General features: G+C 46.2%; 1 non-coding gene across 1 annotated transcript; it reads right to left on the reverse strand.

Moving 5' to 3' along the window:
• Positions 1 to 4,271: 4,271 nt before the first annotated feature.
• On the reverse strand, positions 4,272 to 4,344 carry TRNAR-CCU. The gene has a single exon. It is a non-coding gene; the product is annotated as a tRNA-Arg (tRNA).
• Between the last annotated feature and the right edge of the window lie 7,824 nt (positions 4,345 to 12,168).

Here is a 12,168-nt window from a genome sequence, read left to right on the forward strand (position 1 = left end):
AAGGTGAAACAGGAGAGTGAAAAAGCTGGCTTAAAACTCAGCATTCAAAAAACTTAAGATTATGGTGTCCAGTCCCATCTCTTTATGGCAAGTAGAAGGGGAAAAAGTAGAAACAATGACAGATTTTATTTTCTTGGGCTCCAAAATCACTGCAGACAGTAACTGCAGCTATGAAATTAAAAGAGACTTGCTCCTTGGAAGAAAAGCTATGACAAACCTAGATAGCATATTAAAAACCAGAGACATCAGTCACAACAACGGTCCATGTAGTCAAACTATGGTTTTTCCAGTAGTCATGTATGGATGTGAGAGCTGAGCCATAAACAAGGCTGAGTGCTGAAGAATTGATGGCTTAGAATTATGGTGCTGGAGAAGACTCTTGAGTCCCTTGGACTGCAAAGAGATCGAACCAGTCAATCCTAAAGGAAATCAGCCTTTAATATTCATTGGAAGGACTGATGCTGAAGCTGGAGCTCCAATACTTTGGCCACCTGATGCGTGACTCACTGGAAAAAGACCCTGATTCTGGGAAAGGTTGAGGGCAGGAGGAGAAGGAGACGACACAGGATGAGGTGATTGGATGGCATCAGCAACTCAATGGACATGAGTTTGAACAAACTCCAGGAGATGGTGAAGGGCAGGGAATCGTGGTATGCTGCAGTCCGTGGGGTCAGAAAGAGTCAGGCACAACTGAATGACAACTGCTTATAGATGGGGAGACCAGACTAAGTCCGTATTCCCCAAGGGATGGGTCATACTTCCCCAATACTTTGCACTCTGATGAAAGGGAAACAGACTTCCTTTACTGTAGGGTTTTCTAGAAATACCATTACTCTAATGTGTTGTGCATGGTAGACTACACAGGGGAAGAAATACCAAAGTTTTTAGTAACCCAAACTTTCTTGCCCTTGGAATCCTGCTTTAAGGGAGCATCTTAGTAAGACCAGTGACCCAAGGAATAAATAGAAGTAGAGAAATTGGGTTGGATGCTCTCCACATTCTTCCTGACTTCAGAATTCTGTGCTTCTGTGAATTTTACTGAAAACCTAAGGCAGATTTCTTTTCTCCCTCTTCTCGTAGAATAAATGATTTACTTCGCTCCTGCTCAAGTAGGCAAGAGACCCTTGCTCAAGTGTGGAGTGTGTTTGCTGAGCTGCACAGGTGTAGAGTGCTGATTTGTTTCTACAGAGTACTTACTGAAGAAGCAGAGCTGATGGAAACCGAAATGAGCTCTTGCCCTTTACAGCCTACCAAGATGCAAATATTCGGCTTGTTTCATTTGCAGTTTAACTCTCGTGATACAGTCTTTCCTAAGATAATTGAGATCGACAATGCCAGACTCGTTCTGACCTAGCTCGTCATCAGTTCCTAAATATTTGGAGATTTTTGTCTCCAGTTTTACTGGGGCCCTAGACCTCATCTTTCACTCAGTTTAGGGAAGAGAACTACTTGGGGTCAGCCAAGTGTTCATCTGGGTTGAAGGCAGTACACCCTAAGGTCTGTGATCTCCAGGTGTTGGGGGTTCATAACCAGAAATGCTGGTTCGATAGATGATTTACAAAAGTAAACATCTCTTCTGAGCTCTTGCAAAAGACTTCTTGTCATGTCAGTTGCCAGTACCAAGAATGTTTGATGACATGAAAGAGTAGATAATGTCCCCTAGGAGCTCCTGAAGAATGGCATCCTACTGGGGACTGCCCAAATATCCGGGGGACAGCTGGTGGCCACCTGGGGATGGCTCAATGGAGGGGGACCAGGCCTCACTGTGTGCTCCTGGGAGAGTCCCACGCCCCTGGGGAGCACCTCCTGAGAGGAGGCCTGGGGCTGAGGGCCCCGAAAGGGCCACTGAAGAGGTACTGTGTGGTGCCCGTTGATACCAGGGAGACACTGCAGGGGTCAGGGCCACCTCAAGATAGTCTGGAAATTCATTTTTGTCTTACGTTTATAGAAGTAAAGACCAACCACTGGTGACAAGCAAAGCCTAGTTCTTCAGAGTTTGATGTAGCAAGGGAGTCAGCTACCATCAGTGTGATTGGCAGAGACTCAGAGGAGCGGGGGGAGGGGGCTTCTTAGTGGAGAAAAGGGGAGACCCAGGTGTGTCCTGATGGAGGCTTCAGGGAAGCTGGAGGTGACTGGTTAGAAACCTGGGGTCTGACGGTTGGTCAGGAGTGCACACTGGCTTTCTCTGGTTGGTCCTGAATTGGAAGCAGGGATGAAAATTAGGGGAACCGTCAGTTACTGGTCACCTTCTGACTGTATGGGGCCATTTATCACAGAGATTGTTGTTGGAGGTGGCAGTGTGACTCCCTCTAAGCTGATGTTGAGCACACAGGCCTTTGGGAGTGGCTACAGTGGGTTTCGAAAAATTGATGATTTTGAACTGTGGTGTTAGAGAAGACTCTTGAGAGTCCCTTGGACTGCAAGGAGATCCAACCAGTCCATCCTGAAGGAAATCAGCCCTGAATGTTCATTGGAAGGACTGATGCTGAAGCTGAAACTCCAGTACTTTGGCCACCTCATGCGAAGAGTTGACTCATTGGAAAAGACCCTGATGCTGGGAGGGATTGGGGGAAGGAGGAGAAGGGGATGACATTGGATGAGATGGCTGGATGGCATCACCGACTGAATGGGCATGAGTTTGAGTAAACTCCGGGAGTTTGTGATGGACAGGGAGGCCTGGCGTGCTGCGATTCATGGGGTCGCAAAGAGTCAGACACGACTAAGCGACTGAACTGAACAGCGGGTTTCAGGTCGGGTGTTTGTATAGGGTCTGGCCACTGTCAGTTTATCCCTTCAGTCTCTCAGTTTAAATAAGCAAATTTCCAGCTTTCCTGAAATGTATCATAAGAGTGAAATCAACCTACCCCCAGTGAACAGTAAGTTAACTGGCAGTAGTGGAAAAAAAAAAAAAACTTTACAATTGCCTCAATTATATTTTTAAACACTGTCCAGAAAGAAGAAGTGCTGTCCAGAAAACACGCATCTCACTCAGTTTCCAACTTAATCTTGTAAAAATGGAAAGGGCACGTGCGGAAACAGTCATAAGGGGATAAACGTCCTAGGAGCCACTGGAAATTATGTGAGAAAGATAATTAGGAAATGCTCAGCAGATCATCATCCAGTTACAGCCACGTTTTATCACAAACCTCAGTTTTATTTTACTGCCTTAGTTCGCCCCCTAGGAGCACACAGCGAGTTCGTGAAAACTTCTTTGCCTTTTCTGTGGCAGACTTGGGACATTCTCATCACTGATAAAGGCAAGTTCAGGGAACTGGTGCTCATCCGCAACAGGGCTGGTCTGCTGCTTGCCTGGCCACCTGCTTCTGACACGTCTGAATAAGAATTCTCCCACCTCTAAATGGAATACCACCCTGGGGAGAAAAATGGATGCTGAATCCCCCTGGGGAGGTGGCAGGGGGAGGCACAGCAACTCCAAGAGAGCTTAGCGCTGCATGAATGGAAAGCCAGCGTGTTCTCTAAAATTCAGGGAGCATCTAATTCTCTACTGACTGACTCACCGTGTAGAAGGAGTGGAAGTATAAAATGTCGATGACAACTTTATCAGAACTCCAAGGTCTCTGTGCTCTTCTTAATAAGGTCATCCAGCCTGCCTGTGTCCTGCTGCTGGACAGACATGGTCATCTTCCCCTCTACCCCTGCAGGTCCTCTGATGCTTGGGTGTCGTCTCCTTGGAGATTCCCTTTCTCAGAGAACAAGACTTTCAGCTCAGGGTTGAGTGCACTGACCTGCTGGTAAATATCAACTAGCTTTCTAGAAACAAAACCCTGAATGCATGATATACCCACATAAGCATAATAAATTGCCGTGATACAAAAAATGCATCACACACAATTACAAATAATATACAGTGCTCTATCATAATTCCATATGACCATTTGGGTCTCAGAGAATGCTTTTGTTGATTTTCTCCAAACGCTTATATCTGTAGCCAACCTATGATTGCAACTGACAAATAAGCGTGGTTCTGACATGAATGTTAGTTGTGAGTGAGACAAATGTGAAACAGCAAAGATGTATATTGCATGCATTGCCAGAACTTTACTCGGACATTAATGACATGAGAATTTCTGTGCTAAATAGGATAATGGTTTCCAAATACTGGAAGAAAATTTCCTAAATTTTTGCGTTATTTACAATGTGGTGGCAACTGACATGATACAGTTTTCAAGTTAAAACTACATTATTTTTTTTAATTTATTTTTTTATTTATTTGGCTGCACTGTGTCTTAGTTGCTGCATATGGGATCTAGTTCCCTGACCAGGGATTGAACCTGGGGCCCCTGCATCAGGAGCTCAGAGTCTTAACCACTGGACCACCAAGGAAATCCCTAAACTACATTATTAACATTGTCTCCATGACTTAAGTCTAGAGCCTAGACTGGAAGCAGTAAACAAAACCAAGTTAACTCCTGATTTATGGCTTTTTGCTGATTTCCATGATGTAAATATTCCCACCAGAGCCCATTTCAAGCAACCAACACATCTCTGAACATGGGGTCAGAAAGAAATGAACAATGAGTAGCAGCTTAATGTTTAAAAATGAATGCATTAAACAATCAGCTCTCAAGATTCCTAAAAATTGAACCATCAGCTGTTAGGAGCCAGCATGAGCTAACTCCAGCACATCGATGTTTGCGTGCATTGTTTTTCAGAATGCAGAGCAAGCCGGGCCTCAGATCTGACTGCAGTGTTGGGATTGTTGAAGCTAAGGGGGCTAAGTGCTTCACCTGAAGTTACTCAAAGGGGTTCAAGATATAGATTTTAAAACTTTTTCTATTAATTCAGCAGCTATAAATGAAGTGCCTGCTCCATGCCAGATTCCTGTTGAGACAGGTCATTCCAGGATGGACAAAATCGTCCCAACCCTGCCTCTCAGAGTGTGAGGTCCCAGCTGGTCATGTCCCCTGCTGCTGCTGCTGCTGCTGCTGCTAAGTCACTTCAGTCATGTCCAACTCTGTGTGACCCCATAGACAGCAGCCCACCAGGCTCCCCCATCCCTGGGATTTTCCAGGCAAAAGTACTGGAGTGGGGTGCCATTGCCTTCTCCGGGTCACGTCCCCTAGGCTTTGCTAAATCCCTCTCCCGGGTCAGCTCGTCTTGTCTACTCAAGGCCCAGGGCAAGTGAAGCAGAACAGGACCCCACGGTCCTCGCCCCCACCCCACCACATCCTCTGCCTACCTTTTGTCTGTGGAAAGCTTTAGTCGAATAAGTTTATTCAGAGAAGTGAGAAATGTGAAAACAAAGGAGAGTAAATTATAATAATGTAGTCATTAAGCTTAGTCAAGGATCTTTAGTTCTTTCTCAAGGGCTACAGATAACATTCTGAGCCATATCCTGTGAGCTGTCTTACAGATACTAGAACACCAGGCGGAGAGGTTAACTAGGTGAAGATCAGACTGCACCCAGGATGTGAGCCACCACAGTTCCAAGAACTGGCCTCAGAGAAATGGGACAAATGGACCCTGGAAGTGAAGATTAACTGGACCTAAAGCAACCAGGATGACGCCGGTTAGACCCCCGATGACGAGTTTGAAGATGACTGTCAGCTGACCGTGCTGTGACGGCATGTAGCCCCCTCCCCACTTGTGTCCATAAAAGCTCTTGCCCCACTGGTTGCCCGGTGGCAGGGGGTGGGGCGGGGAGTTGGCCTTTGGGAAGATGTCCTCCCCCCGCCCCCACCAGTTGCTGGCATCTAAAATAAACTTTCTTTCCACCAGCCTGGCCTGTTTATTGGCTTTTGAGCGGCGAGCTGGGTCCCACACCCCTTTCAGTAACAGAAGCGAACCCTGTTGTGCGGAGGAGCCTGCCTGGCCCACCCCTCTCCTTCGGGTCCCATTCATCTCTCCTCCCGCTACTCCACGTCTGCCGCCCTGACCCTGGGACAAGCCTTCGTGGCCCGCACCCCCCAGACTCCTTCCTGCTCCCTCTTCTCCCGGACGGTTCTCTTCGCAGCAGCCAGGGTGATTTTTTAAAATAAAAATCCCTGTTTTTATATCACTGCTCAAGTTAAAATCCTCTAATGGCAGTCAGGCATGACAGTGAGAGACGCCACCTCCAGACCCAGCCCTTGGGCTCTGTTGCTCACCAGCTGGGTACCTTGGGGCAAGATTCAGCGGCAGCTCTGTATGTTTCCCCGCCGGCATCAAGAGGATCACAGAGCGCCCTCTGGAGAGGTTCGACGTGCGTCACCATCCTTCCCACTAGGTAAGCATGGTATTAGCTCCTGACCACTCCTCCAGCCTTTATTAGCTCCAGCCTCACATCCTCAGCCTTTATGCTGAACGATAAATAATGATAAATGACTGCTCTGTGTGTGTTCCAGAGCCCCCGTGCCTCTGCTAGCCGCTCACCACACTGACCTTGTCTAAGCTTGTCTCACTGCCTGACACGCCTTCCCCATCAGCCCCGCGTCACCTCTCAGCTCATCCTGCAGAGCCCTTTCGAGACCATATTTGCAGCACAGCCTTCCCTTGTCCCAGTCTGGATCAAGTCTCTTGCTGTGTTCCTTCAGAGCACACATCACGTTCTCCTCACATGTGGATTAGGATGAATATGTAACAGTTCATGTCCTGTCTACACAGCGGACTCCGTGAGAATGCCCAGTGCCTTGTAAAGTACCTGGAACAGGGTGGGTACTCACTGTGTGTAAAACCTCTGTAATAAACAGGGCTTTTTTAAGAGGCCACTCATCCTAAGCAGTGTCTCATTCAGCAGCATTCCAGTATAAGCTGGAAAGTTTGACCACAATCCTCCATGTGCCTAAAGGTAGCATTTGGTGTCAACCCTCTCACCCTACTACTCTCCATTTCCCCATCCAGCCAGGAGCCCTGCTTAGCCGCACCAAGTGCTCATCCTGACAGCAGAAGAACAAGGATAATGTCAAGACTTCTCCAAAGCATTTTGCCCTAGAGGATTGTTAGCTGTTGAGCAAGCTTGACGTCCCAAGACCATTCCTAAAGCTTTCAGTAGGTAAGTAGTCACTTACTGAGCATCTTTCAGATACAGGACATCACTGCAGCTGCTTCACACACCCACCTTGACTCTATTCTGACACAGAAGACTGAACTATACAAGGGGTCAGCTTTCCCAAAGGAAATCCTGAAAGCCATGAACCTTCAGCTTACTAAGATCAAGCAATTCTTCCTTGTAGGTACAACATACTTTGTCTGTTTTAAGTCCTCATGAGAGAAAAATATTAAAGTTAAATGTTATATCAGGAATTTGCTTTAATACGTCCCAAAAGCAAAAATGGTAGAGGAATCAGATGACACTGGGAACTGAAGCCAGTTGAGAGACAGTAGATAATGTGGACAGGGAGTGAGCACGGGAATTCAGTAGACTAGACTGTTTGTGGGTATGTGTGAAAATTTCCATAAAGTGTTTAAATAGTCTCAGAACATATAAAGTCACAACTGATAGAACTACTGGGATTCATTGACAAGTCCACCATTGTGATGCAAGCATACAACATAGTTCCTTTCGTTATAGATGGATCTAAGGCTCAAAGCTTCCTTTGTGGCTCAGATGGTAAAGCGTCTGTCTGCAACGTGGGAGACCTGGGTCAGGAAGATCCCCTGGAGAAGGAAATGGCAACCCACTCCAGTACTCTTGCCTGGAAAATCCCATGGACAGAGGAGCCTGGTAGGTTGCAGTCCATGGAGTCGCTATGAGTAGGACACGACTGAGCGACTTCACTTCACTTCAAGGCTCAAAAGCCTAATTTAATGGATATAAATAAAACTTGGCACCCAACAACTAGAGCATCACAAAACCTTTTGAGACAAGAGTAGAACATTTATAAAAATTGATCATGTAGGAGACCATAGAGCAAGCATCAACAAAGTTCAAGTAATCTATACCAAATAGACTATATTTTTGGGAAACAATGCATTTAATGTATAAATCAATGAAAAGACAAAATTGTCTAAATATTTTAAAATTTGAGATGCATTCTAAATAACCCAGAGATCAAAGAAAAACTGATAACGTCTTGGTCTTAGAGAAGATGATTTTGTCGCACTAGAAGTGAGCTGCTGGCTATCAATGTTGACAGGAAAAGTTTTCTGTAAACTAGTTAGTGCCTTTCCAGTTCTCTATGATATGAAGAGATCCCAGCCAATCACTGAAGGGTTTGGGACAGTAGTTTAAAGTATTATACATATTATAAGAAAAGTTTTTTAAAATGTTTACAGTGATTATCAGCGATGGATGGATGGGTGATTTTCATTCTCTTGCCTAAACTTACGTATGTTATTTACGTTTCTATAATGAGAAAGCATGGATATCAGTGCTTTTGGGGAGAGGAAATATGTAAATGGTCCAAGGTAGTTAACCCATTAATGAGCACTCACTGTGGGCCAGGCATCGTACTAAGTGCTCTACATAATCCTACCCAGTAACTCATGACCGCAAAGGGGCCAAAACCTAGGGGGTGTTCAGCACAAGCTCATTGTTAAAAAGTGGTGGCGTCACTCGTCTTTCTCGTTAGCATCTGTGCTCTTAGCCACAATGGAATGAATATGTTTGCCCTCCTGCAGTTTCATAAGAGCATCAGAATAAGATAATGGTCCTTTTGACAAGTGAAAGTGTACAAGGCATAAATTGAGGACATTGAACAAACATGTATTAAGTACCTGTGTGAACTGCACACCCAGGTAACTATTATTAGTGTTAGTTACTCAGTCCTGTCTCTCTGTGACCCCGTGGACTGTAACCCCTCCCAGGATCCTTTGTCCATGGAATTCTCCGGGTAAGAATACTGGAGTTGGTTGCCATTCCCTTCTCCAGGGGATCTTCCCAACCCAAGGATCGAACCCGGGTTGCCTGCATTGCAGGCAGATTCTTTACTGTCTGAGCCACCAGGCAAGCCCATTAACATTGTCAGTGCCGTGTGTGTATTAGCCACTCAGTCGTGTCCGACTCTTTGCAACCCCATGGACTGTAGCCTACCAGGCTCCTCTGTCCATGGGATTCTCCAGGCAAGAATACTGGAGTGGGTTGCCATTTCCTTCTTCAGGGCATCTTCCCAACCCAGGGATCGAACCTGCATCTCCTGCATTGACAGGCAGATACTTTACCGTCTGAGCCACCAGGGAAGCCCCAGCATTGTTAGTAAGACATGGCTAAAATGAAGGTACTAAGCATTCATTACTGTTGCTAAAACTGCACACACACCCCTCAAAGCGCCACTAAAACGACAGTAAAGGGATTTAAAAAAACAAAATAATTCATACACCCTCAAGAACAGGGCAAATGGGAGAGGAGATGATAATAACAAAATTTTGCAAATCATAAAGCAAATGAGCAGATATGCAAAGCCTAAATGCTTTGCCAGTAGTGAGGAAAGCTAAAAAACAACCCAGTCTGCACCATAAATTCCTCAAGCATTTTGGGAACTAGCAGCAGAGTCACTTTCTTTAGAAGTGAGAGTGAAGATGGGGCAAAAATCACGGTGGATCACTACAGACCACTAGAATGCCTGCAAGTAAAAACCTCAAGGGGACTCCCCTGGCGGTCCAGTGGTTAAGAATCTGCACTTCCTTCCAGTACAGAGTCACGGGTTTAATCCCTGATGAGGGAACTAAGATTCCATATGCCACACTACTAATAAATAAATAAATAAATAAAAATCTTGATGAAATCAAGAGTAGTAAGGATATGGCACAACTGGAATTCTTGTACATTGTTGGTGGGAATTAAAATTTCACAATCACTTTGGAAAACCGTTTGACTATATCTACTAAAGCCAAATATATGCCTAATCTATAACCCAGTGATTTCACTAGGTATAAACCCTAGTAAAATGAGTGCTTATGCCCTTCCCAAAAAATACACAAGAAAGTTCATAATCAGAATAACAAAAAACTGACAAGAGTAGGATGGATAAATTGTGCTGCATGTATACACACAATGGCATGCCATATAGCAAAAACGAAGAAACCAAAGCCACGAAACACTGCTGCCTGGCTGGGTCTGTACTGCTCCACAAAGAGAGTGCTGTCCTGAGACTTCTAGGCACTGGCTTTTAAAAGGCCGGTCAGCTTATGCCATCTCTTCCGGAGAACCTACCACCATGCTCTGAGGGAGCCCAAGCAGTTTCATGAAGAGGCCTTTCTGAGAGAGGCCGTTCGCCAGCAGCTCAGCTGAGTTCCCAGCATCAAATCGCCAGCAGTGTGAGTGAGCCATCCTGGAACTGGATCCTCCAGCTGGAGAATATGTGCTACCATTAAAGATAGAGGCATGGGATCCAAAGAAGAGAGGGAGGGAATTTCCCGGTTGATGGTGAAGAGATGGCGTAGACGACAGCTCTGCACAAGGCATAAGGCAGCCAGTTCACAGCTGGTAGTAATTACAGTATACTGTGTGGCTCAAATGTGTGATGTTCACAGAGTTGTTATATATGTACCAGCGCCTGTGTACATGTGACATTTTATCTAGCATTTCCAGCTCTTTGTGATGAAAGAGGTAACGTAGCACCTTAGTTACCCCCACGGTACTGGAGCCAGGAGACTTACATTGTCCTTTTAGGGGCTGCAGTAGTTCAAAGTGGAGGAGAGTGTAGGCTGGAGAAACTAGAGGAGGGGTCCTGGAGAAATTTTAAGTGTTCTGGGGGTATCTCCGAGGTTAATTAATATTTCCCTTAATGATAAGCTTTCTGTAGCCAGTCGTAAAATAATTGAAATATGGCATATGCTGGTCTCATAATCTTTATCACAGTACAGACAGTGTGTGTCTTTCTGCACGGTATTTTAGGTGTTAGTTCTGAGCTCCATTCTTTGTCCTCTTGAGATGGTTATACGCCATGCTCACGTTGTTGAGGTATGGCTAAAACCTAACTGCACAGTGCAGGACATTCAGAAGTTATGGGAATACTTGCAAGACCCGAGGGGACAGCTTGGCTAGCAGACAAACAAGGTGTTCCCAAATGTAAGGGGAGGCAGGAAATAAAACAGTATGATAAAAATAAAGAGTAAGAAGAGTGGGTGAAATTAGAGCACAACAAAGTAGCAGGAAATACAGGAATTCTGAGAATATCTAAACATGAGTGATCATTAGACTCACCAGAGCTTTGAAAAAATATAGGTTCCTGAGAACCGTATTCTATAATTTAGATTCAATAGTGTTGAGTTGGGCCCCAAAATGTATATTTATAAAAGGCTTCTCCCCCGCTTGCACAATCAACCTCACATGGAAACCTGTCCTGAATTAAGCTGGAAGCACACTGACATCATCTGCAACAACTGTTTCTCCACTTGTTATATGGGAAAATTCACAAAAGGAGATGACACTGTCTTTGGATAAGTAGTCCCATGGAGGGTGTGTTGATATGTGAGTTTTATTTTACACAGTAGTGTGAAGCTTTGAGAGGATGAGAAAAACAACTTTGCAGAGACTTGATTTTTTATTTTATTTTTTTTTGTGGCTATAGAACGTGTGGTAAGAGGCATCTCATTTGGCCACGTTTCTTCATCATTAAAAAATATTATGACATAACCGTGATGGGTTTCGTTTAAAATGTTTTTTAAAAAAAAAATGATTTTACATCAGGTCAAGTGGAACCCAGGAAACAGGGGTGGGGGGTGGGGCGGAAAAAGGATTTTCGGGAGCTGTCCGTAGTGCTGAACTGATGCCCGGCTCCAGCCTTTGACCTTCAGCAAGGGGGCTCTGGGTCCCGTCCCCAAGCCCCAGTTTCCTTTCAGTTTTCACCTCCAGCGTAGTCCCTTTCCCCACACGAGCAGCAGCCAGGGGGCTCTTTCTATTTTCGTCCTGGGTGGCAGATGATCTTGTGTTGGACTCCCCCACCCCCACCTCCGTCCGCTCCCTCTCCTCCTCCCTGGGCGGCGGCCGATGGGCGCGGCACCCTCTGCTCCTTAGGCCCCCCTCGGCGGGGCGGGGCGGCGGGGCGGGGACCCCCATCCCCATCCTCCCTGGGGCCGGCTCCCCAGGCCGTAGCGCTGGCGCCCTGAGCGCGCCGGGCCCCACCTTGCTGCGCGCCCCCTCCCCACCTCCCCCGCCACCTGCTTCTCCTGTTCCTCGGTCCCGCCCAGCTGGCCACCCCGCCCCCGGTCCCCGGAGCTGGGAAGAGCGAGGGGGCGAAGGAAGCGATACAAAGGGCGGAGCGGCTGGGAGGAGGGGACGCCGGGGCT

Source organism: Cervus elaphus, chromosome 26 (assembly GCF_910594005.1).
Source record: "Cervus elaphus chromosome 26, mCerEla1.1, whole genome shotgun sequence".
Taxonomy (NCBI): domain Eukaryota; kingdom Metazoa; phylum Chordata; class Mammalia; order Artiodactyla; family Cervidae; genus Cervus; species Cervus elaphus.